This window comes from Canis aureus, chromosome 14 (genome assembly GCF_053574225.1).
Source record: "Canis aureus isolate CA01 chromosome 14, VMU_Caureus_v.1.0, whole genome shotgun sequence".
Taxonomy (NCBI): domain Eukaryota; kingdom Metazoa; phylum Chordata; class Mammalia; order Carnivora; family Canidae; genus Canis; species Canis aureus.
Window position 1 is genome coordinate 31,136,377 of NC_135624.1, and position 23,073 is coordinate 31,159,449.

General features: G+C 38.2%; 1 long non-coding RNA gene across 1 annotated transcript; it reads right to left on the minus strand.

Moving 5' to 3' along the window:
* Positions 1 to 1,239: 1,239 nt before the first annotated feature.
* On the minus strand, positions 1,240 to 21,432 carry LOC144282893 (uncharacterized). Its single transcript, XR_013351307.1, has 5 exons — positions 21,375 to 21,432; positions 20,422 to 20,479; positions 20,213 to 20,280; positions 11,174 to 11,406; positions 1,240 to 1,591 (listed from the first exon to the last, which is right to left on the minus strand). It is a non-coding gene; the product is annotated as an uncharacterized LOC144282893 (long non-coding RNA).
* Between the last annotated feature and the right edge of the window lie 1,641 nt (positions 21,433 to 23,073).

Consider the following 23,073-nt stretch of genomic DNA (forward strand, 5'->3'; position numbering starts at 1 on the left):
TGCACAAGGTCCCAAAGTTTGTGCAAAACAGGGTAAGTGACACGTAGCTATGGAACCATGATGAAGTAAAAGATATGGATGATGGAGAGCAAAGGATCGGAGTTTCCAAAACGGATGAAAGCAGGATCCTGAGGCAGAGTTGACACAGCATCTATGGGCTAAGTCACATGGAACGGAAAAACCTGAAAGCCCTAGAGTTTTTTTTGAACGGTGACAAATGGTCATAGAGTTAATAGATGAGGGAAATAAAGTTCAGATAAACAAAAGGACTTGTCCAAAGTTTACCCACTTAAAGTACGGAGACAGGTTCTCCAGGGTCAATGTTCTTTTTAGTAACATTTGCCCACCACATTTTGTTAGAGTGGCAAACTTCGGCAAGAAAGTAAAGCACTCTCAAAATCAGTTTTCTCACCTATAAAATGGGACAATGCCTTAGAGAGTTGCTGTGTGTGGATATATGAGCTTCTTCTTGTGATATATATTGGGTGATGCCTGCCGTGGAGTGGGTACTTAAAAAATTCCACTTGAACCAATGTTTTACTTTTGGCAGTCAGATTTGCTTATGCTCTTATTAGAAAAAAATATCTATTGAGCAAATATGCTGTGCCAGTTTCCATGCAAAACTATTTGGGCAGGAATGGCACTCAAAGTTCAAAAGAAGAGAGATGATCAGTACTCAAGTTACATGACAAAAGAGACAAATAAAATGCTCTTAAGAGGGGACAGTATTGCCAGGTTTTTTGTTTTCTTTCATTTTTTTTTTTAATTTTAAGCTAGGTATAAAATGAATTTTTAAATAGCAGAAGGATGTGTTAATATTTCAGCCAAAGCGTTTAAGAATTTATGTAGAATAACATAACTTTGTTGTCTTTCTTAGTCTTAATTCATGTTTAGTATTTGGGACCAAGGCTGACAGCTTTGTCTCCATTCATTTCTTCTTTTGTTGTAATAGAATTTTTATCTGGCACATTGCATCCCAGAATTGAAATTCTGTTTCCTAACATCTCCTGCAACTTTGTGAAGCCCTGTGACTAAGTTCTGGCTAAGGAGAGATACAAGTAGAAGTTTTTAATTTTATAAAGACCAGTTTTTAAAATATGCTTGCCATGGTTTTCCAAAGTAACATATTTCTCTTAAGTTTTCCTCTGGCAATTTTGGGTTGCACATTGAGGTCTATGACCTATGATGAGCTATTTTTTATATATGGCACAAAATAAATCAAGATTCATATTCCTCCATATGGATATGTAACTGTTTGAGTACTATTTATTAAGAAGACTGCCCTTTCTCCTTGGAATTACATTTGCATCTTTGTTGAAAATTAGTTGTGCGTATTTGTGTAGGTTTATTTCTGGATTTTCTATTTTCTTCTGTTTTTGTATTTGTCTGTCTTGATGTCAGAACCACATTCTCTTGATGATTATAGTTCTGTAATTCATCTTGAAACCAGGTAGTGTTTGTCTTCCCACTTTGTTTTTCTTTTCAAAGATGTTATGGCTTTACTAAGTCCTTTGCATTTTCATATGTTTTTAGAATCAGATTGCCAATTAAAAAAAATGGTTCTTGATGTCACTCTGATGAGATTTTCTTTCTGTAGAAACACAATGAGGAACAGGCATTCCCAAGGTAAATAATAATTGACACCTCTTGAGTTTGTTATGATAACAAAGTAATAACTCACTATTTTATTTTGTTTCCATATGTTGCACAGATCTAGGTAGTAATTATAGATTAAAATATATACCTTCCTGGGTGCCTGGGTGGCTCAGTGGGTTAAATGTCCAACTTTTGATTTGGGCTCAGGTCATGATCTTGGGGCCTGGAATCAAGCATGGAGTCAGGATCCATGCTCAATGGGGATTATGCTCCAGATTCTCTCTCCCTTTGCCTATCTCCCTGTTTGTGCACACATACAGTTTCTCTTTTAAATAAATAAATCTTTAAAAATAAATAAAATATAGCACAATGTATTCCTTTCATCTATTACTATGTAGTTCTGTCTAAGCACATTTCTATATTTTGAATTGGTAACAATTTGCTGCAAAAGAATAATACACATGAAGATGTATAGCATGGAGTAGGCACTTAGTAAAAATTAATGTCCCCCGACTTTTCTTTTTTTTATGTAGATGATATTCCTGTAGAAATTGAGCTAGCAGATCCTAATATTGCCTCTCTATTTAACATCCCTGTGATTTTTTTTCTTTTGAGTACCAAGTGTATAATTGGATTAGGGATATGATAATAAGAATGCAAATGCACTAATTTGTTATCATCGATGGGCAACAGTTAGAATATATGAAGTTAAATTTCTTACCCAACATTATCATAAACATAATATTCCTAGCCAGTTTTCCTCACAGCTACAATACAATGATAATTAATGTTCATCAAGCAACATTGACGAAAAACACTGCACTGTTTTCTGAATCATCAAAAGGAATCAAATTCCCTTCAGTTAAGTTAAATAGTAATCAGTCCCTTGTTTTCTTGAATATTGGTGAAAGCCTTAGCCCTAACTAGCAGTTTGACTTAAAAAATTACAATGTCTTTGATTTTTGGTAAACTTCTGCTTAGCTATGGTGGAATAATAGGCATCAGATGTACTTATCACTTCCAAAGGCTGAAAAACTGAACACGTGATATGCAACCCTGGTAGCCATATCCTGGACAACAGCAGCACAGGATAGTAACCTCTTGGAGAAAGGAAACAAACAGGGCAAGTTCTATAATTATTCTGGCTCATTGGCTAGAAACCGGATCAAAGACATAGCTCAAGGAGTGGGAACACCCCAAAATCCCAGCAGACTCCCTGAATTGAGCAAAAAGAATTGAACATTTGGGGAGGCCTTAGAAAGCTAGGGTGAAGAATGAAGAATGACGAAACCTGAAATTAAAGGAGAGAATTGCACAGGAAGAGGTTCTGGGAGAGGTTCCCTGAAGGGAGCCTGCTTCTCCCAAAGCCTATGTCTTTGCCTCTCTGTGTCTCTCATGAATAAATAAATAAAATCTTTAAAAAATTACAGATTGATATCCCTTATGAGCATAAATGTACCTATTCTTAATGATTTTTTAGCAAATCCAATTTAAGAATATTTGGAATGGATAATGCACCACAACTGAGTAGGAGTTATCTCAAAAATGTAGGCTAGTTTTAACCTTTGCAAATCAATGTAATTCACCATGTTAAGAGACAAAAGAAAAAAGTTCATAGATTATCTCAATAGATGCATAAAAGCATTTGACAATATTGGGGAGCCTATATGAAGAAAAAGTCATCAAATCTTACTTCTCACCTTATGCAAAAGAATAATTCCATATTGATGATATATCTAAATGAAAGGGCTAAGATTATAAAAATTCTAGAAGACAACAGGATTATGTTTTAGTAACAAGAATAGGAAAAATATAAAGGACACAAAATGCACAAACAGTTAACAATCTGTATATTAAACTTTTCATTGAAATTAAAAATCTTCCAAAGGCACTGCCAGGACAGTGAGAGATTACCAGATTTGGAAAAAAGGATGGGTTACAAAAGGGAAGGGGGAGACTTTGAGTGTGATCAATATATTCATTGTCCTAACTGTGGTTTTAGAGTTGTGTAGATATGATAAAATTAATTTAATTATGCATTCAAAAATATGTTTACTGTAGTGTATATCAAGTGTAATCAAATCAAGTACCAGTGAAATTGAAGAAAAAACAGTAGAAATCATTCAATTTCAAAAGAAAATTATTGAGGGGAGAGAAGAATAAACCACCAAGGAACTGTGAACAATATTAAGTCATTTGCCCTGTAGAAAACAGGAGTTACAGATGATAGGATGATTACAGCAAAACTGTATGAAGGAATTATGATGGACAATTCTCCATACTTGAAGAAAAATGCTCATTTAGAAATACAAAAGTTCTGTGAACCCCAGGCAGGAAACATTACAATGATAACTGTATCTAAATACTTCACAGTCAAATTGTTGAACACCAAAGATAACAGAAATTTAAAGCAATCATGAAAAAAATGAGCAAATTTCTTTTTTTTAATAAAATATTTTATTTATTTATGAGAGAGAGAGAGAGAGGCAGAGACACAGGTAGAGGGAGAAGCAGGTTCCATGCAGGGAGCCCAATGTGGGACTCGACCCTGGGTCTCTAGTATCAGGCCCTGGACTGAAGGTGGCACTAAACCTCTGAGCCACCCGAGTTCCTCCATATGAGGAACAGTAATAAGATTACCTCCTTTCTTCTCCTTAGACAAAAATTGAAGCCAGGAGAAGATGAATTCACATCTTTAAAATTATGAAAAAAATAGAAACTCAGAATTCTATATCCAGTAAAATACATATTTCAAAAAACTGAAATAAATGTATTTTCATAAAATTAAAATTGAAAGAATTCATTGGCGTTTGGCTTGACCTACCAGCGATGTGAAATTATGTTGTTCAGACTGAGGTACATCGATGTCATGTGCAAAGCCCAAGCACAGAGAACATTAGGGTCACCAGAAAGAACCCATAACTGGGTAAATACAAAGCACTATTTTTCATTCTTACATTTCCCTTGAGGGATAACTAACTATTTAAAGCAAAAATAATTGCATTTCCAGATGCGATTTATAATATATATAAAAGATGAAAGAAAAAAAATAAAAATAAAAGATGAAAGAACAACAGCACAAGGATGGGAGAAGCAGGAAAAGTAATTATAGTATTTGAGGTTATTGCATTTGTAAAATAAATAATACAAATGACAAGTGTGAAGAATCTGTTGTGTAGTGTGTGGTGTACAATATAGACTCAACAGATCTCACTGAGATGTAATTGACCTATTAGTTTCAGGTGTACAACATGAGTCTGTATCTGCATATATTGCAAAATAATCACCACAATACGTCTACTTACCATCATCACTACACAATTACACATTTTTAACTCAATAGATTTTGATAATTTAAAGATGTATATATTTTAACATGAAGGTGACTACTAAAAATAACTCTAGCTAAGAATCTAAGAGACAAAATAAAACGGAACACTAACAAAATGCGCGAGCGCGCGCACACACACACAAATCAGTTGCAGGAAAGAAACAATGGAGAAACAAGCCTCAAGGGACACTGAAAAGAACATAGACCGAATCCAATCATATCAATAAGTACATTGAATTGTGGGTTAACACTCCAGTCCAAAGTGACAAAATAAAATGGAACACTAACTAGCTAAAAACTCAAGACCCAACAATCTGCTGACTACAGGAGACGTACTTTAAAAAAAAGTTACAAGTTAGTGGAAGATAAAAGGATGACAAAGGGGTACATCATGCAAATACTGATTAGAAAGAACACTGAGCTGGCTGTATCAATCTCAGAGACAACAGACTTCAAAAGAAAGAGTACTACAGAAGATAAAGTGGGGCATTGCCTAATGGTGAAAGGGAGAATTTCTCAGAAAGAACAATTATAAGTAATCTATACTTAGTAACAAAGATTCAAAATTCATGTGCAAAACCAATGTGACAAAAGTGGAAATAAATAAAATCCACTATGTAATGGAAGATTTTGATATCTTTCTTTCATGTAGATGAAAAAGTATATATAAAAATATCCAGAAGCATACAGGAGACCTGAACAACAGTATCAATCAATCTGACTTAACTGGCATTCACAGTGAAGTTGCATACAGCCACAGAAGATGAAACTTTTCAAATGCACATGGCAAGTTCATCTCTATCTAAGATAAGCCAGATGATGGACCAAACTTTTGAAAGTTTGAAATCTTACAGAGTGTTTTCTCTGACTTTAACAGTGTGAAATGAGCTATCAATAAGATATTCTGAAAGAAATCCCCAATTTATATTATTAAGCAACATAGGTATAATTAATCCATGGGTTAAAGAAGAATTCACAAGAAAAACTTAAAAATATTAAAAAAGGAAAGATAATAAAAGGAAAACATAAAAATTAATGAGATGACACCAAAACAGTATTTAATATAAGAAAACATTAAACTTTGTATACTTATATTAAAGTATCAGTAGAAAGTTTTAAAACTCAATGACTTTTTCTAGATCGTATCAATATCAATATCCTGCTTGTGATATTGTGCTATAAAATTTTAAGATGTTACCCATGAAGAAAAATGGATAAAGGGTACAAGAGCTTCCTCTGCATATATATCTACAGTGATTCCTAAAATAAAAAGCTTACTTTTAAAAATACAAAGACCTGGGGTGCCTGAGTGGCTCAATAGATCTTGATAATTTAAGGATGTGTATTTTTTAACATGCGCATCCCAAATCTTGGTTTTGGCTCAGGTGATGATCTCAGGGTTGTGAGATTGGGCCCAAGGTCAGGCTTCATGCTCAGTGTGGCGTCTACTTGAGATTCTCTCTCTCCCTCTGCCTCCACCCTTGTTCACACTGGCACTCCGTCTCTCTCTCAAGTAAATAAATCTTCAAAGAGTCAAAGACCTAAGTATGTTTTGGCAAGTTATAGACCATGGGCCAAATCCTATCTGTATTTTAAATAACCCACAAGCTAAGAATGTTTTTAAATTTCTCAAGGGTTGTTTAAAAAAAGATTATGTGACAGAGCCCATATATGTCTATCAAAACCCAAAATGTTTACTAACTGAGCTTTGCAGAAAAGTTTGCAGCCTTTGATCTAGCAGTTTCTGTTCTGCTCTGGAAATGTAACATGACATAGCCCATTCCTCCATTAATTAAAAATAAGAACTCTGGACAGAATTCAAGAGCAGTTACTTTATAATTCTTTAAAGTTAACAAAAGTGGACAAATGATGATGGAAACCAAAACTTACAGAAGTGACCCACACTGGGGTATGTCTTCCAGAGTATTTTGTTTATTTTTGGCTCTGCTAAAAGAATAAACTATTGTAGGTTATATGGAAATGGCAGCTAAAAGTCAGGTAACAACTCTTCACTGATTAGGAAACACTACTGATGCAGTACAGACTTTCCTTCTGCCTAATGGAGCCAGGGAGAGGAAAGGTGAAGTGAGTCACAAAAGGAAAACAAGAAAGGTAAATCACTGTTTTTACATAGGCTTCATGGACTTTTTAATAGTTTTTTCTTGCAAAGAATCTTCTCAGTGAGATGTATGCCTTTGATCAATGTCCAGAGTCCTGATATAGTTGTTTTGGTCGCGGTGGTCTGGTTGTAGTGTTGATTTCTGGAGATAGGATTGGCTATGCCCTTTACTCAGATATTCCCAAGGTAACATCATCATTTAACAGTAAAAAACAAAACCAAACCAAATGACTTTTGGGGGAAGAATTAAAGATATCCTTCCTTGCCACTAAAAATGAAGGGAAAGAACTAAAGATAGTATTAGCATGGTAGTCTGGTGCATTGTTCTGGAAAGAGAAAAAGCATGAGATAATTTTGAAACAAGAACACGGGGAAGATGAGTGCCCGAGAAAAAGTCATTATGCAACCTGGAGGTAGGAAAAAAATCATTAAACTGAGTACTTAGTGAATGATTCTAGGGTCTAAGAAATGACAGTAATTAACATACAGGAAATGCATCTTTGGATACTGGCACATTGATTTTTGTCATCACCTTGAGTTGTTTCGGATCTGGTGATTGCTTTTGTGCATCACCAATTCCTGATTAAAAAAAGGGACAAATGGTTCAAGTGAAAATTACCCACCTCAGAAGTATGCATGAAACTTTTGTCCATTTTTTCTCATGCTTGTTCCTCTTTAGCCATTCTGTCATAAATGGTGGAAGTGGAACAATGAAATTGTGTGTGATAAAAAATTAGCCTCAGAATGAATGGTAATGAAATAGGAAATTGGGAGGGCAAATGAAAGCAACTGTGGTTCTTTAGGCTTGAATGGTGACTCTCAGGAAAGAAGTATCGTTGGAGAGATCCACTTACTCTTTCACTCATCCAACAAATATTCGTTAACCTCTTTCCAAGAGCCACACACCGCTGCGGGTACAGCAAAACATAAAGCAGAATTATCTGCCTTTCTGGATTTGGGATCAATATAACCATGATATGTAAGTAAATTTTGTCATATGCTTTACGTTAAATAGGATATGGAAGAGAGAGTGGAGAAGAGTGTTGTAATTTTTTTAAGATTTTATTTATTTATTCATGAGAGACACACAGAGAAAGGCAGAGGGAGAAGCAGGCTCCTTGGAGGGAGCCTGATGTGGGACTCAATCCTGGGACCAGGATCACGCCCTGAGCCAAAGGCAGACGCTCAATCACTGAGGCACCCAGATGTCCCAGAAATGTTGTAATTTTAAATGGGGTTGACATGGCAGTCCTCACCAAGTGACTATGCTTGAGCAAAGACTTGAAGAAGGGTGCCCATTGAACATCTAGGGGAAGGGCACTGTCTTCAAAAGATTCTTGGGCATGCTAAGTACCAGTACCAGTGAGCATGGCAGGAGTAGTGTGAGCAAGGGGAAGAGGAGGGGAATAACAGAAGGCCAGATTATGCGGGGCTTTGCAAGCAGTCACAAAGCCTTTGGTGATTATTGTATGTGAAATGGGGAGTCACAGAGCAGAGAAGCGACCAGGTCTGTTGTGATTTGGAAAGCTGATGAAGAGAGCTGTGTGTTGCGAGGAGAAAGTCAAGGACTTGGAGCAGACTGAGCAATGAGTTGATGTCTCCTGCATGCAGTTCTATTAGCCTTTTATTCACTCAGGTTTTACTGCTGATGTTAAACCCACGTGGTCAAGCACCAGCTTGTTAGCATGACATTCAGGGCTCATCTCCATCTGGCCATGGTTATTACTTTCTAGCATCTTCCAAGGCTCCCTCCTTACCCCATCTCACCTTCCTGGTATTCCAGATAAAGGTGTTGGGTAGGTAAATAGTGCATTTTGGGGTGTCCAGTTCTGCCTACCTATAGGGCCCTCAATGTGTCTCTGGAATTCCTATTTTTCCTGGTTAGCACAACCCATGACATTTTACCGCAATTATTCATATTCCTGTATTTCTCATCTCTAGCTCCGATTTTCAGTACACAGGAGGCACTCTGAGTGAGTCCATTATACTGGATACAATAGCAATCAATCTAACCACTTGGTTCAAGTTAAAGAGATATTTACATTGATGCTAAGTCTAATTTCAAAAAAAAATAAGGCAGTTCACAATCAACAATCTCTATTTCAAAGGAATCACAGTGATGACAAACCTTGAGAAACTATCAAAAGGTCAGTGAGGTACTAGGGGAAAAAATGGGTATGGCTAAAACCCAGGCTCAGCATATCTTTTCTTCTTTATGCTTCTTAATACTTGACATATATTATGCATTTATTTGTAACATTTAATCCCCCACCTGGATGAAATCTCCATTACAGCAGAGACTAGTCTTTGGTACTGCCAGGTTCATATTTCCTAAAATCATATTCAGGTGTTTGATAAATATTTGTTCAGTGAGTGAATGCTCACATTAAGTGAACACTAAGCTTGGCTATCAACACCGTTTTTATCATGCAGATTTTTTTTTCTTTCTGATAAAAGGAACTCTAACAGATTTTTCACAAAAGATGAAATCTTTGGCTTGTCATTCATCTCATAAAGAAATTTACTCCACTTAATCTCACAAGGTCTTAAGCACCATTGGTGAAGACAACCAATGGAAATGATGCTTGAAATTTCAGGAGTGTTCCTTAGGCAATTATTACTTACATTGATCCAACAGTAAAAGCCAGTGTAATGACTACTATGAGCATAAATTATATTAATTTTTAATGCTATAGAATATTAACTTTTACTAAATATTAACTTTTAAGTCTACAGAAAATGGAAGCAAAATAGCTCATAACTAGGTTTCTGGCAATATAACTTGGGAAACAGGTAGAATCTAGAACTGTATAATAATACATGAGACATTGAAACTTTAGCCTTCTTTACCTGGAAGGATAAATATTGACCTAGTAGTCTCTGGTGAGTATGCAAACATCTGAATATGATTTTCTCATTTGACAATCTTCAATTATAATTTTAGACTATAAATTTTTAAAGTCTAGATGATCATTTTCCAGTGAACCATTAGTTTTCTAGAAAACTGTTAGTTTTCTAGTCTATTTGCACTTTTGCTACTGACCTTTGAGGTTTTAATTCAAAGGAATTGGTGATATAAGAATTCTGAGCAATGTTGCAACCTAATAGCAGTCCTGTGAGAGCCACCTTATCATACTTTAGATATATGTATATGTTTATATAAATGCATGAATATGTGCATATATACATATACACACACACACACACACACACAGTTATCTTTTCCTGGACCCATTCTGTTGGCCTCCATATATATCTCCATTCATGAGAAGAGAGTTCTCTTGATTATGCCATTGGAGTAGAATTTTATTAGTTTTCCTTATCAGAGTACAGTTATTTTGAGAATATTCTGATTTTACTATGAGAGTACTGATTTTACTATCAATCATTCTTTTTTGTGGTCCACATACATGAGGTAAAGAAAGCTGACTCTCCCTCTCCAGTGCCCTCAGACCCAGATTCCATGTGTGTAGCCTGACTAAGCTGTGCTGTCAATGCATTCAGCTCCTGTAGCCACGGACGTAGGTTGCAGAGGTAGAGAAATGATTCAAGGTAGGCCATTCACTATCACCCTGACTCAGTTCCCTGACTTTTGTTGGCATGCTCAGGGAAGCAAATGTTTTTTTTCTGCTGGAACAGATGCCATAATGATGACAAACCTGAAGCCACTGGAGTCACCAGGCAGAACCCGTGAATGAGCTCCACCTGGAGGATCCAGAGCAAAGAAGTAGAACATGGTGATATCATTTGTACTCAGGATCATGATTCCTCTAAGCTAGATCTACTGCTGGACATCTTACATGAGCATCTACTCCCCCATCTTACTGAGATAGCTTGGATCCGATTTTCTGCGCCTAGCTACTGAAGGAGTCCTAATTGAGGCAACCACACTAACTAGCTTCACTGCAGGAGATCTGCTCATATCCCTCCTCAGTTTCTCCCTCTGCCAACTGTGAATATTAACTTTTGTCTGAAGGTGGTAAAAGTTGTAGAAAAGTATTTTAATAGATTACCAACTGATGTATAGATTAAAAGTGATGTCTGATACTTCTGGCCAACATGCATTCTTTTGAATATTTAATTTTGCTATTCTTGTAGGTCTGTGATGCATAGCTAAAAAAACCTACCATTTATTTGTCTTCATTATATGCCAGAAACCTCTAGGACCAGGAATGCACAAATATAAGACATGGTCATGGTCAACAGCTTCCTCTCTACTATGGGCAACTTGAGGAGAAAGAGCAGAAACTACTCTTACGTCCGGTAGACAGTGTTGAGCAACCCATGGTAAGCGCAGATAATGAAGTGCAGATAACTTTTGGAGATACACATAAGAAGAAGCAGTTGCTGCTGGCTTTGTCTGGGGATGGGTTTAAAAGTAAAGAAAAAATTCATTAGGGAGAAAACTTACCTTTTTGGGAAAAAGTTTGTATGTCATATGCTCATCATTTCTTATTTACAATCTCATTTAATCATAGCAAGGGTATAAGATCCCTATTTTATAGATGAGGAAATCAAAGCCATGAGAATCTGAACAATGTTACATGGCTAGGTCATGTCAGACTCAGGATTCAAACCCAGGTCTAAGCGGAGAATAGATGCTCTTTATAATTTTGCCTTAAAATCTAAGGAGGAAGTGGGAATTCAGAGGAGAAAAGGCAGTCTAGAGAACATGATCATAGAAGTTCCTTATGCTCAAAGGGTCCTTAATCAGCACCAGTGTCATTTGGGCAGCCTCTTCACTACCAATACCCAGCTCTGGGGATGAGATAGGTGAGTTCCAGGAGCTGACAATGGGATATGAATGATTGTATTATTTACTGAGAATCTGAGACTCTTTGCAGTACAAGCACGTTTGTAATTTGCAGAGTGCTTCGAGCTCCAGCGAAGTGTGTGAGTAATGCAGATGCTCTGAAGAGGCTTGAGTGGAAAAATGCACATCCCTTCCATTTTATCTTGAGATTACCTTCTGTATTGCCATTTCAATTCCTTCATGCCCTAAAATACAGTGTATACCTAAAGACCTCTAATCTGATTTTTCTATCTGAAGCTTACTTTCCTCATTGCAAAAATACAAAAAAGAATCATTTGGGTTTTAGAAATGCAATTGTCTTATAAAAGCCAACATTAGAGTTGCATACCCACTGGTTGCCATCTATTCCTTGAGACAATCAACATATAGAGGGCCTTCTATGTTCTTTACACTTTATTGAGAACTATGGTTTTAGGAACAAGAATTAGTGACTGTACAGTTAGGGTTAACACACATGAAGAAAAAGCAAGCTAGCATTTCAAGATCCATCATCTGGCAAGCACTACATTGAGTTTGCAAACATTCTATCAGTGGAGTCTGAACAATCCTCTTAGATAATGTTTTTAGCCCAACTTACAAGCCAGACTCAGAGGGATAAGTAAAGGTATAATTTATAAAGAAAGGCTTGCATATTTTGAGGGCTTAACGTGTGCCAGGTGCTCTGCTAAATGCTTCTAGGGTTTAATACAACCCTCAGTACACTCACAGAATCCCCTCCTTGCAGATAGGAATGCAGGCTCTGAAGTTAAGGACTGCCTAAGTCACACAGGTAGAAAGTGTGGAAGACATGCGAGAGGGAGGCTGCCTGACACTGACACTGTCCCCACACTTCTGCTTTTTATTAAATGTTTTGCAAGTCCTCCTTGCAAATCATGAGATGAGTAGAAAATAAATGATCAGGGTAGCCCGGGTGGCTTAGCGATTTAGCCCCGCCTTCAGCCCAGGGCCTGATCCTGGAGACCCAGGATCGAGTCCCACATCGGGCTCCCTGCATGGAGACTGCCTCTCCCTCTGCCTGTCTCTCTGCCTCTCTCTCTCTTTCTGTCTCTCATGAATAAATAAAAGCTTAAAACGACAACAACAACAACCAGCATTTAAAAAAGAAAAGAAAAATGATCATGAATTCATAGATAATAAAACCTAGCTACTCAAATGATTTTAAGAAAAGCCAAAAGAAATATCTGAATGTAATATATAAAAGAAACAAAAGTAGTTTCTGATAAAATAAAAATCTATAATTCAATAAATATAAAACCTGTTACTGCATTATAAATGCTTAATTATATACATATTTATTCATTATAATTTACTATGTATATTTTATTATATGGAATTACTGACAGGTGAACACTCTGGAAGACAGGAAGTCATCCAATATGCCAATATCATAGGCTTGCAAGGAATGTGACAGCTACAAACACACACGATCTCAGTATGCACAATCAGCAACTCAAATATCATAGTTATTACTCTTGGTGATTTTCTCAATGGGTAACAGCCCTTGGTAATAACAGTCTAAAAATAACAAATTAAGATCTTTTCTCACTTTACGTGGCAATTATATTCTTGGGCAATTATCTTATCTTAAAACCATGAAAACAGTACTCTGAGAGTGTGTATCATAATCATAAGCAATTTATTAATGACTATACAGCAGGATCTTTGAAAATCATATAGGATGGAAAGCAATAAGACAGATTTTTGTGTGAGGGACAGTCCCTGACAGCACAGAACATCTAGCACCCTCGGCCCCTAGTATGGGTCACTATGTCCAATTCCTGGGAAAAACAAAAATATATCCTAGGCATTTTCAGAATGCATTTTGAGGAGTTGTACTGCTGCCCTTGAGACTCACTGCCTTCAAGTTAGCGAGCATGGCATAGGACTCTCCTGTGAATGCAGAGCCATAGCAGCCAAAGGCTGGAAGAGAAAACAGGATGCTGCTTCTTCCAGCAAATATCTCCCAAGCATCAGGCATTTCTGCATCTTTGTCAGGACGCTTGCACATAATACTAATATTCAGTATTTTTCTTTCAGAGACTCACGTCCTACTATAAATACCAATTGCCCTCTTAAATGGAAAATAAGAATGGCTTACCATAAGTGAAAAGTAAACTTAACGCATGGTAGGGGCACCTGGCTGATTCAGTGGTTGAGTGTCTGCCTTTGGCTCAGGTCATGATCCCGGAGTCCTGGGATCAAGTCCTGCATCGGGCTCCCTACAGGGAGCCTGCTTCTCCTTCTGCCTATGTCTCTGCCTCTCTCTCTGTGTCTTTCATGAATAAATAAAATCTTTTAAAAATAATAAAAACGTGATGAATGAAACAAACAGGAAATAGCAAAGAGAAGATGATGTTATCAAACTCTAGCTTGATTCTGTTGCCAGCTGAAGAATCTCAGCTGGACAGCTCTTCTCTTTTGGCTAACCACCACATTAAGCCTAAATTTGTCTCCTCAGAACTTGGTCTGATTTCCAGAAGAACAGGTCTATTACCTCTGCTTTATGATGACTCAGCTGTCATTATCCTGTCTCTGAGATAAGCAAGGTTTTGATATTATATCTTATGAGTATATAGCCTCCTTGCATAAGGATTTACTCTTTTTATGAAGAGAGGGTATTATGAAGTACCTGTTACACAATACTAATGTAGACATTTAAAATATATTTCTTTTGATTTTTTATACAACCCTCCAAGGTATACCTCAACACTCCCACTTTACTGATGAGGAGATTAAGCCATGGTGCATTTGCATTGAAGTAGTTTGCCCAAAGTCTCGAAACTGGTTAGTGGCCAAGCCAGGATGCAAACTCAGAGCTAATTACAAAGCTCAGAGAACTTGTACAATTTCTTTTGTTAATTGACCATGGAATTCAAAGTCATGGTAGCATAGAGTTTCTTAATTATACAGAGATAAGGATTTAAGGTGATTTAAACTGCTCTAATACCTCTGTGGTGATGACTTAGCCCTAACCTAGTGGTGCATGAATCTAAAGAGTTTTATTTAAGCCTTGTCCTGTTAACTTAAGAGGGTAACTGAGAAGACTCACATTAAACCAACATGATGGCTCTGTTGTTTCTCTGCTGTTTCTCTGTTAGTTCCTCTAACATGTCCCACAAGGGATGCTTTAAGAGGGAGCTGGAGTCTGGGAGTGAGTATGAATGAATGTTAGATGCTCTGGAAGTGGGTGTGATTACTAGACAAAGCTTCTATGATGGTGGCTAGATACTTCTGGTGGCTGCATGAGGCACATGTTACATTCTACATCAACTGGGCCACAAGGTGCCATATATCTGACCAAAAGTTATTTCTCAGTGTGTCTGTATGTTTCTGAAAGGGGTTAGCTTCTGAATTGGGAGATTGAGTAGAGCAGATAGTCCCTCCCCAGTGTGGGTGGCATTCATTATTTCATCTATCAAGAGCCTGAAGAGAACAAAAAGAGGAAGTTTGATTAGCTCCCAAGATATCTGCCTTCTCTTGCCCTCAGCACTCCTGGTTCTCTAGGCTTCAACTCCAGAATATACTTATTGGCTCTCCAGCTACCACCGCTGGCCTTCCTGGAACTCCAGTCTGCACACAGCAGATTGTGAGACATCTCAGTCTCCATAACTGTGTGAGCCAATAGCTTTTTTAAAAAAAAATTTAAATATTTTATTTATTTATTTGACAGAGAGAGAGAGAGAGTGAGTAAGTGAGCACCAGCAGAGGGAGCAGCAGAGGGAAAGGGAGAAGCAGGCTCCCCACTGAGCAGGGAGCCTGATGTGGGGCTCAATCCTAGGACCCCAGGATCATGACCTGAGCCAAAGGCAGATGCTTAACCCAATGAGCCACCCAGGTGCCCCTGAGCCAATAGCTTACAATAAATAAATCTCCATCTGAATTTCTATATCTATAACCATATCCCTTCTCCTGTGCATTCTGTTTCTTGAAGAACCTTGACTAACACAAGATAGATGTTAAAATCAGGGACTACAGGAGGTGCAGATAACCAAACACCCTTAATTCTCTCAAGTCAAGGATGTGCAGGTCACCTGAAAATTAAAATGTACTTTCTCTCCCTCACTTTCAACAAGTGCTGCACCCAGCTTGGAAACACTTCCATTTCAAAGACTCATTTTTCTTCTCAAATCTCTGACCTTTCAGACCTTCCATCTCAATCTTAGTACATCACATTGCCTCCTACTTCCCTGAAAAAAAAAATGCAAGTCACAACCTACACATCTTACCTCTATCCACATCTGTATTTTCCTCATTCCCTTCTGTCACAATAGAAAATTGGCTCTTCACCATTGAAAGGTCATCTGCTCTGTGCGTTATAAATGTCATCCCCCTCTCAGGGGCCATGCTTCAATGAACTGACTCCACTCTCAATTTGTCTTCACCTCCTTCCATTTCTGCCAGCCCCTTCCCACCACCATTTGTACATGCCAACCTCCGCCTTCTCTCTAGGCTACTCCAACAGACATGTGGCTTTAATTCCCATGTATTTACTAATTATACCTAAGTCTTTATTTCAAGGCCAGACCCTTATTAACTCCTGGCCCACATAAATAATTGCTGTGGGGGGAGGGGAGAGGGAATCTCCAATTGGGTACCCTGTAGGCATCTCCATCATCTTCCTTCTCTCAATGTTGCTCATCTTGACATGGTCATCCACTGCTGTCCAAAGCAGGGCCTAGAAATCAACCTCAATGGGTTCCTCTTCCCCTGCCTTAGCACCTGAGATAACCAGTCATCAAGATCCAGTGAGTCCTGTTGTCTCTCAGATGGCCCCGTCCTGCATTCTCCACTACCACTACCTTAGTACCTGTCCTTCACCTGGAGCACTGTAGCAGTACTCTCTTGATCTCCTGGGGTAGTCTTGACATGGTCATCAGAGTGACTAGTAGAGTAAACCAGGATATTATTGTCTTCCTGTAACCTCCAGGATAAAATACTAATTAGTAAGCATGGTACCTAAGTCTTTTCTCTCCTTATCTATATCTGTCTCTATCATCTTGTGCTTCTCTTGGTGACAGTAGAATCTTCATCCTTCCTCCTAGCTAAGGCTATGCCTCCCCTCCTCTCAGGAGATTTACGGTCTTGAACCCTTCCCTTCTCTGTTTTACTCGATGTGCAATTCTCTGCCAGATACATAGGCTTTCAAAAATGCATCAATCTTTCTTACTACAAGAAATAATTAAATCATTAAAGAAGTAACACAAATTACCCTTTGTTCCCTGTGTTTCAAGAATACTGATCTGATTTTTGTATCTCAAATGTATCAGTATCGGCTTACTATTTGTCAGACACTTTGCTTAGTGATTTGTGCTTCAATTAATCCTCACAACAGTCAATGAGATGGACTAGTCTCTTTTGTTCTTAACGTTCAATGACTTGTCTAAAGTCACCTAGATAATCGATAGAAAGAACAGTATTCAACCAAAGTCGGTCAGACTCCAAAAACTACACTCATAACAAGTACATTGTACTACAGTATCTAAAAGATGAGATGGAAATGAAAGGAAAAACATAATTATATATATCTTAATATATAATATATGTAATTTTATATGATGTATACTATTATAAACGTTAGATCACATATTATATATGTAATATTAAATAATATGTAATGTATAAAACATGCTGCAATATTTTATAGTTTTGGTATTATATATTTGTATATAATATATGTCTACATCAGCTAATAATATTGAGTGTTAATATTTATTAAGCATTTACCATGCAAAAGGTACTATACTAAACATTTAACATATGTTATTTCATTTAATTTTAACACATTTGGTGTTATTATAGTATCATTATGCATGATGAAATGTAAGCTGAGTAAATTGAATAGATTAAAAAAAATTCTTTTTTGGTTCCGAGATCCTTGGAGCATGGAAGTGTTTGTATTTGAAATCTGAGGTGTCTAGCATCAATGATAATGCTTAACCACAATGCAATACAGAATATATCACCCAGAGTCACCTGGGTGGCTCAATGAAGCAACTGACTCTTAATTTTGGCTCAAGTCATGATCTCAGGGTGGCAAGACCAGGCTCCATGCTGAGTGTTGAGTTTGCTTAAGATTCTCTCTCTGTCCCTCTGCTCTCTCTCAAAAAAAGAAAAGAATATGTTACTCATTAGTATGCTATGAAACAAAATCCCAGGGAAGAGATTTTATTTACCAAGTACAGTGATTCATAGTGTCTTGTAATGTTGAACATATTTTTTAGGTAGAGCTGCACCTGCAATAATGTGAAGGTGAAGTATCCCCCATATTGCCCAAGGCTGGCCCCTGAAGTACTTGGAGAGGAAGAACTATGTGGATGGTAGTATCATGCAGTGATCAACAACTTGGGCTTTGGAACCAGAACCAGAGTTGGATCTCAGCACAGTCACAACTTTGTGACTTGGGACAAGTTCTTTTTTACCTCTTTTATTATTTATTTATTTATTTATTTATTTATTTATTTATTTATTTATTTTTTATTTATTTATGATAGTCTCTCTCACACACACAGAGAGAGAGAGAGAGAGAGAGAGAGAGAGAGAGGCAGAGACACAGGCAGAGGGAGAAGCAGGCTCCAGGCACCGGGAGCCCGACGTGGGATTTGATCCTGGGTCTCCAGGATCGCGCCCTGGGCCAAAGGCAGGTGCTAAACCGCTGCACCACCCAGGGATCCCTCTTTTACCTCTTTATCTATAATTTTTCAGTCTGAAAATGCAGATAATAATAATCCCTATGTGCCAAGAATGCTTGGTAGATTGATTATAACAATGCGGGAAAAATACTCAGCCAATGTCTAAAACATTAAGTGCTCAATAAGCATTAGTTAGTATTGCTTCACAATGTAGCATGAGATTAGGCTTTAGAGTGTTGGCCTCCAAAATTAGATTTATTTCTGTATTTTCATCGTCAGCTCCTTTATGCCAAAAAAAGAAAATATTCTCCTCTTCCTAAAACATCACAATGTATCTATCTATTCATTCATTTCGATGTGCCAGGCATTCCTCAAGGGTCTAAGAATGAACAACAGCATATGGTTTAATGCACTTCAATGATTTCAGAATGACAGAGGTAGGAAGCCACATATGCAAGTATAAAGTATACTTTATACTTATACAAGTATAAGCATGTGACAGTATAAAAATTGCTGCAGTCAGGTACCCCATATGAAAATTTCTTAATCATCTTTCAACACAAATAAGTATGGATATCACCTACCATCTGAGGTCTTCTTTGAAATGCCCATTGAAAAAACAAAACATTTTTCCATCCTCAACTGTCACCATTACCTCATCTACTCTCTGTAACCATAATATTTTGAAATTTTTCAATCTTAAATAAAGGGATATTTGAAGACCAAGACCTTGTGTTTTTATCTATGTGTTTGTTTTTTTTTTTTTTTTTTGTTACCCTTTTTTAGGACTTTAAGGTTTTGGATAGTGCCTAGAATGCAGACACTCAGATAATGGAAGGATGGACAGGAGGGAAGGAGAGAGGGATGGAGGGAAGGAGGGACAGATAAATGGATACATAAGTGACTTCAAGAGAAATAGACTGGAGAAAGACATAAATTTTGGTTGACAGAAAAGAGATACTTTCTAGTACAGGAGGTGTTTGAGTTCCTTCTAAAAGGTAAGATTTCAGAACAAATACAGTGTATGTGCGGTGGTGGGAAGCTGGTGGGGGTAAAGCATTGTAGATGGAGGGAAAAGTATAATGTAATGATGTGTTCATCGAGTGTTAAGCAGATCAGACTGGAAGCTGGAGGAGGAGAGCAGAGGGATGGAGACAGAAGAAGTCTCAGACCTGGCTTGAAGGGCCTTGGAAACTACGCTAATGAACTTGGGCCTTCAATCCATCGTGGCTTCTCAATAGGGAAGGATGCCTCTCTTGCTATAAAGCTTAACTGTGATGGAGGACATTATTGCATCACCTTGAGCTAAGTATCAGTACTTCATTAAAACTGAGAAGAGGCGGACAGATCCAACAGTGTTTTCTGGGAGCCTAAATCACAGGGTTTTGGCACCTCTGAATTTAAAGGGAAATTGAAATCTCTTCAATACTCATTCAGACTAAAAGTACTTTTAGAATTTCCAAGAGGAACAATTGAAAACACAAATCTGTCTCCTAACAATGCTTAGGCTTTGGGATTCTTCCTGCCTTTATTCTGTTGAATGAGACAGAATGGAATGAATAATAATATCTGACATACTCTTACATTGCATTTCTAGAGCACTCTCACAAAAATGACTTCATTTGATCTTCATAAAAACCCTGTGAGCTAAGCACTATTATCTTCATTCAGCAGCGAGCAAACAGGAACAGAAATAGTAAGGTAGGCAAGTTGGATTCTCTTACCTTTCTCTTTCTCTGCCCGACCCAGCTGGGGCAAGTTTTGAGGCCCTTCACAGCTGAGAAAAGCTTTCCTTGGGGTCACATATGTTGCAAAAGAGGCCAAAGGTAAAGAGGGGATGGAATACATCTTAAAATGCTACTCTGACACTCGTCATGATTATCATCATATAATCCCCATCACCGCTTCTGAAGGCAAGTGTAATTGTACCTACTTTGTAAAAAAGGACATGAAGCTCAGAGAGGTTAATAAACTTGTTCCAGTTGGCCCAGCTGCAAAAGAGTAGGGTCAGATTTAAACTATTTATGGCCCCCAATGTACATACACATTCCCTTTTACCACTTCACACTGCCATAATGTTAGGAGTATGGGCTCAGAGCTCAGACTGCCATGTTTTTTGTTTTTGTTTTTGTTTTTAAGATTTTATTTATTTATTCATGAGAGACACAGACAGACAGGCGGAGACATAGGCGGCTCCCTGCAGGGAGCCAGATGAGGGACTTGATCCCAGGACCCTGGGATGACAAACTGAGCCAAAGGCAGATGCTCAACCACTGAGCCATCCAGGTGCCCCCGACTGCCATGTTTCAATACCAGTTGGCCTTATGACCTTGAGAATCTGTGCTTCACGTTCTCATCTCTAAAATGGAGACCATATTAGCAATTATCCTAGGAGTTGCTCTGCAAGTAAATTGTGACAACATATGTCAAGTACTTCAACCATTCCAAGCACAGATATGTGTATTCTAAAGTTATCATCTTATGGGTCTTCAAATTAATTCCCTTCTCCAGTCCCATACCCAATCCCCCGATCCTATAGCAATTATCTTCTGTGGTGCTAGGGCCAAATTGTCAACTAGATTTGACACTGTTCTCTCTGCAGTGAGTTGGCCTGAAAGCCTGCCTGGTCCCAACCGGGTCCCTATAAGTCTCACTGTGTCAGCTCAATCCAAAGGTTGGAATTTACTGCCTAGACTTTCCTTGCTTGTCTTTCAACCTCCCTGAGCCTCAGCTATTTAGATTGGAGCTCCAGAAACACAATTAGCTTTTGCCAGATCCCCTTTAGAGGATGACAACCTTGTGTCATGTCCCTAGCATACTGGTAGGTGTTCCTCTATCTGTATCTGTATACTTGGAACGATAAGACCTGCCCTGTATAGCATTTACATTACTGAAGATTGGCTCTGTTTCCTCATGACTTGCTTCTGCTTTCTGTTGGAATTTTGCATCCCAGAAGCTATGTGAGGTCATAGAGAAACAACTCCAATCAACCAAGCATGGTCTCTGTCCTCAAAGAAAGTAACCAGGTTTTAAGCAATCAATTATACAAATTATCTAATTATAGTTGAGAAAATTTCTTTGAAACAGAAGTAGAGAGTTCTTTGAACAAATGTAACAAGAAGACTCCCACCTCATCTGAGGATTCAGGGAAAGCTTCTTTCTTGAAGAGGTGAAAACACAAGTGGTCTAGGACTCCCCAGGATGCAGCCTTTTTATTTATTCAAATGTTCCTACGTGATTTGGAAGGGATAGAGAAAAAAGTGATCATCTCTAACAGTCTCAGAGCTGTGCTAGACTTTCTAGTTTGCACGAGTGATAATTATAACATGATTTTAAAAAAACCTTTTTATTAAGTACACGTCAGGTACTTTGCTACAGACATCACATCAATCTTGTTTTCTCAGTCTGATAAAAATCATGAGTCAGATACTTTTCTATGCTCTGGAGAAACAAAGGCTTTGAGGAAGAACAATTTCTGCCTTCAAAAATGTCACAGTGGAATGATCCCCACCACAAATCTGAATCGTGTCAGTCTGGTTGAGCTGGGCTATGGTGCCATCATGTATTCGTTTTCACTTAAAGCTCATCCATATACTAGTTCACAGTTTTGTAGGTCAGAGATCTGGTCAAGCCTCTGTTCTCTGTTTAAGGTCTCATACGCATAAACCAAAGTGTCAGCCAGGTGGGGCTCCTAGAGGGGGCTGGGGAAGAATTAACTTCCAAGTTTGTTCAAATTGAAGGCATAATCCAATTCCTTACTGGTGTTGGCCTGGAGTCTCTCTGGGCAACAAGAGGCTATTCTCAGGTCTTACCATGTGGCCCCTCCATCTTGCAGCAGAGGACCTCCTCCTCACCACATCTCCCTTGTGCTTCACATCTCTCTGGCTCCTTCTGCCACCAGGGCAGAGAAAACTGCTTTTCAAGGACTCCGTGTGGTTAGACCAGATCCGCCCAGATAATCTCCCTCTGAACCACCTACTAGTGTTAATTGCACCTGGAAAATCCCTTCTGCTGTGTAAGATAGCACAATCATGGGAGTAACATCCACGCACAAGGTTTATGGGGGCCATCTAGAATTCTTTCTACTACACATAACAAATAGCTCTACAGTTCCAGTGACTGGAAACAATAAAGATGTATTTCTCACCAATAAACAAGCCCATCGGGGGTTAGCCCTAGCCCTGTTCTCTCATATTCTCACTCTAGAAAACAGACTCATGGAGCAGCTGCCACTATCGGTAGTATCACCAGTTGCAGAATGAGAATGAGCTGGTGAGTTGCACACTAGTTCTTAATGCTTCTGCCCAGAAGGCAGAAACATCATTTCTGATCACATTCCATTGACCAAAGCAGATGACATGGCCGGACTACCTTCCAGGGATGAAGGAAGTGCAATCCTACCAATGGCTTGGCAAAAAAGGAGACCCCGAAATATTTGGAGGGGTTGAACTAATAAGGACCACAGTTCTTCCTTTGACCACCAAATATTTGGTTCATCTGCCTTCTACCATACATAATACACTCACTCTCCTCCCCTTCAAGGGGGAAATCTAAGTTCCATTTATTTGCACATTGCATCCAACTT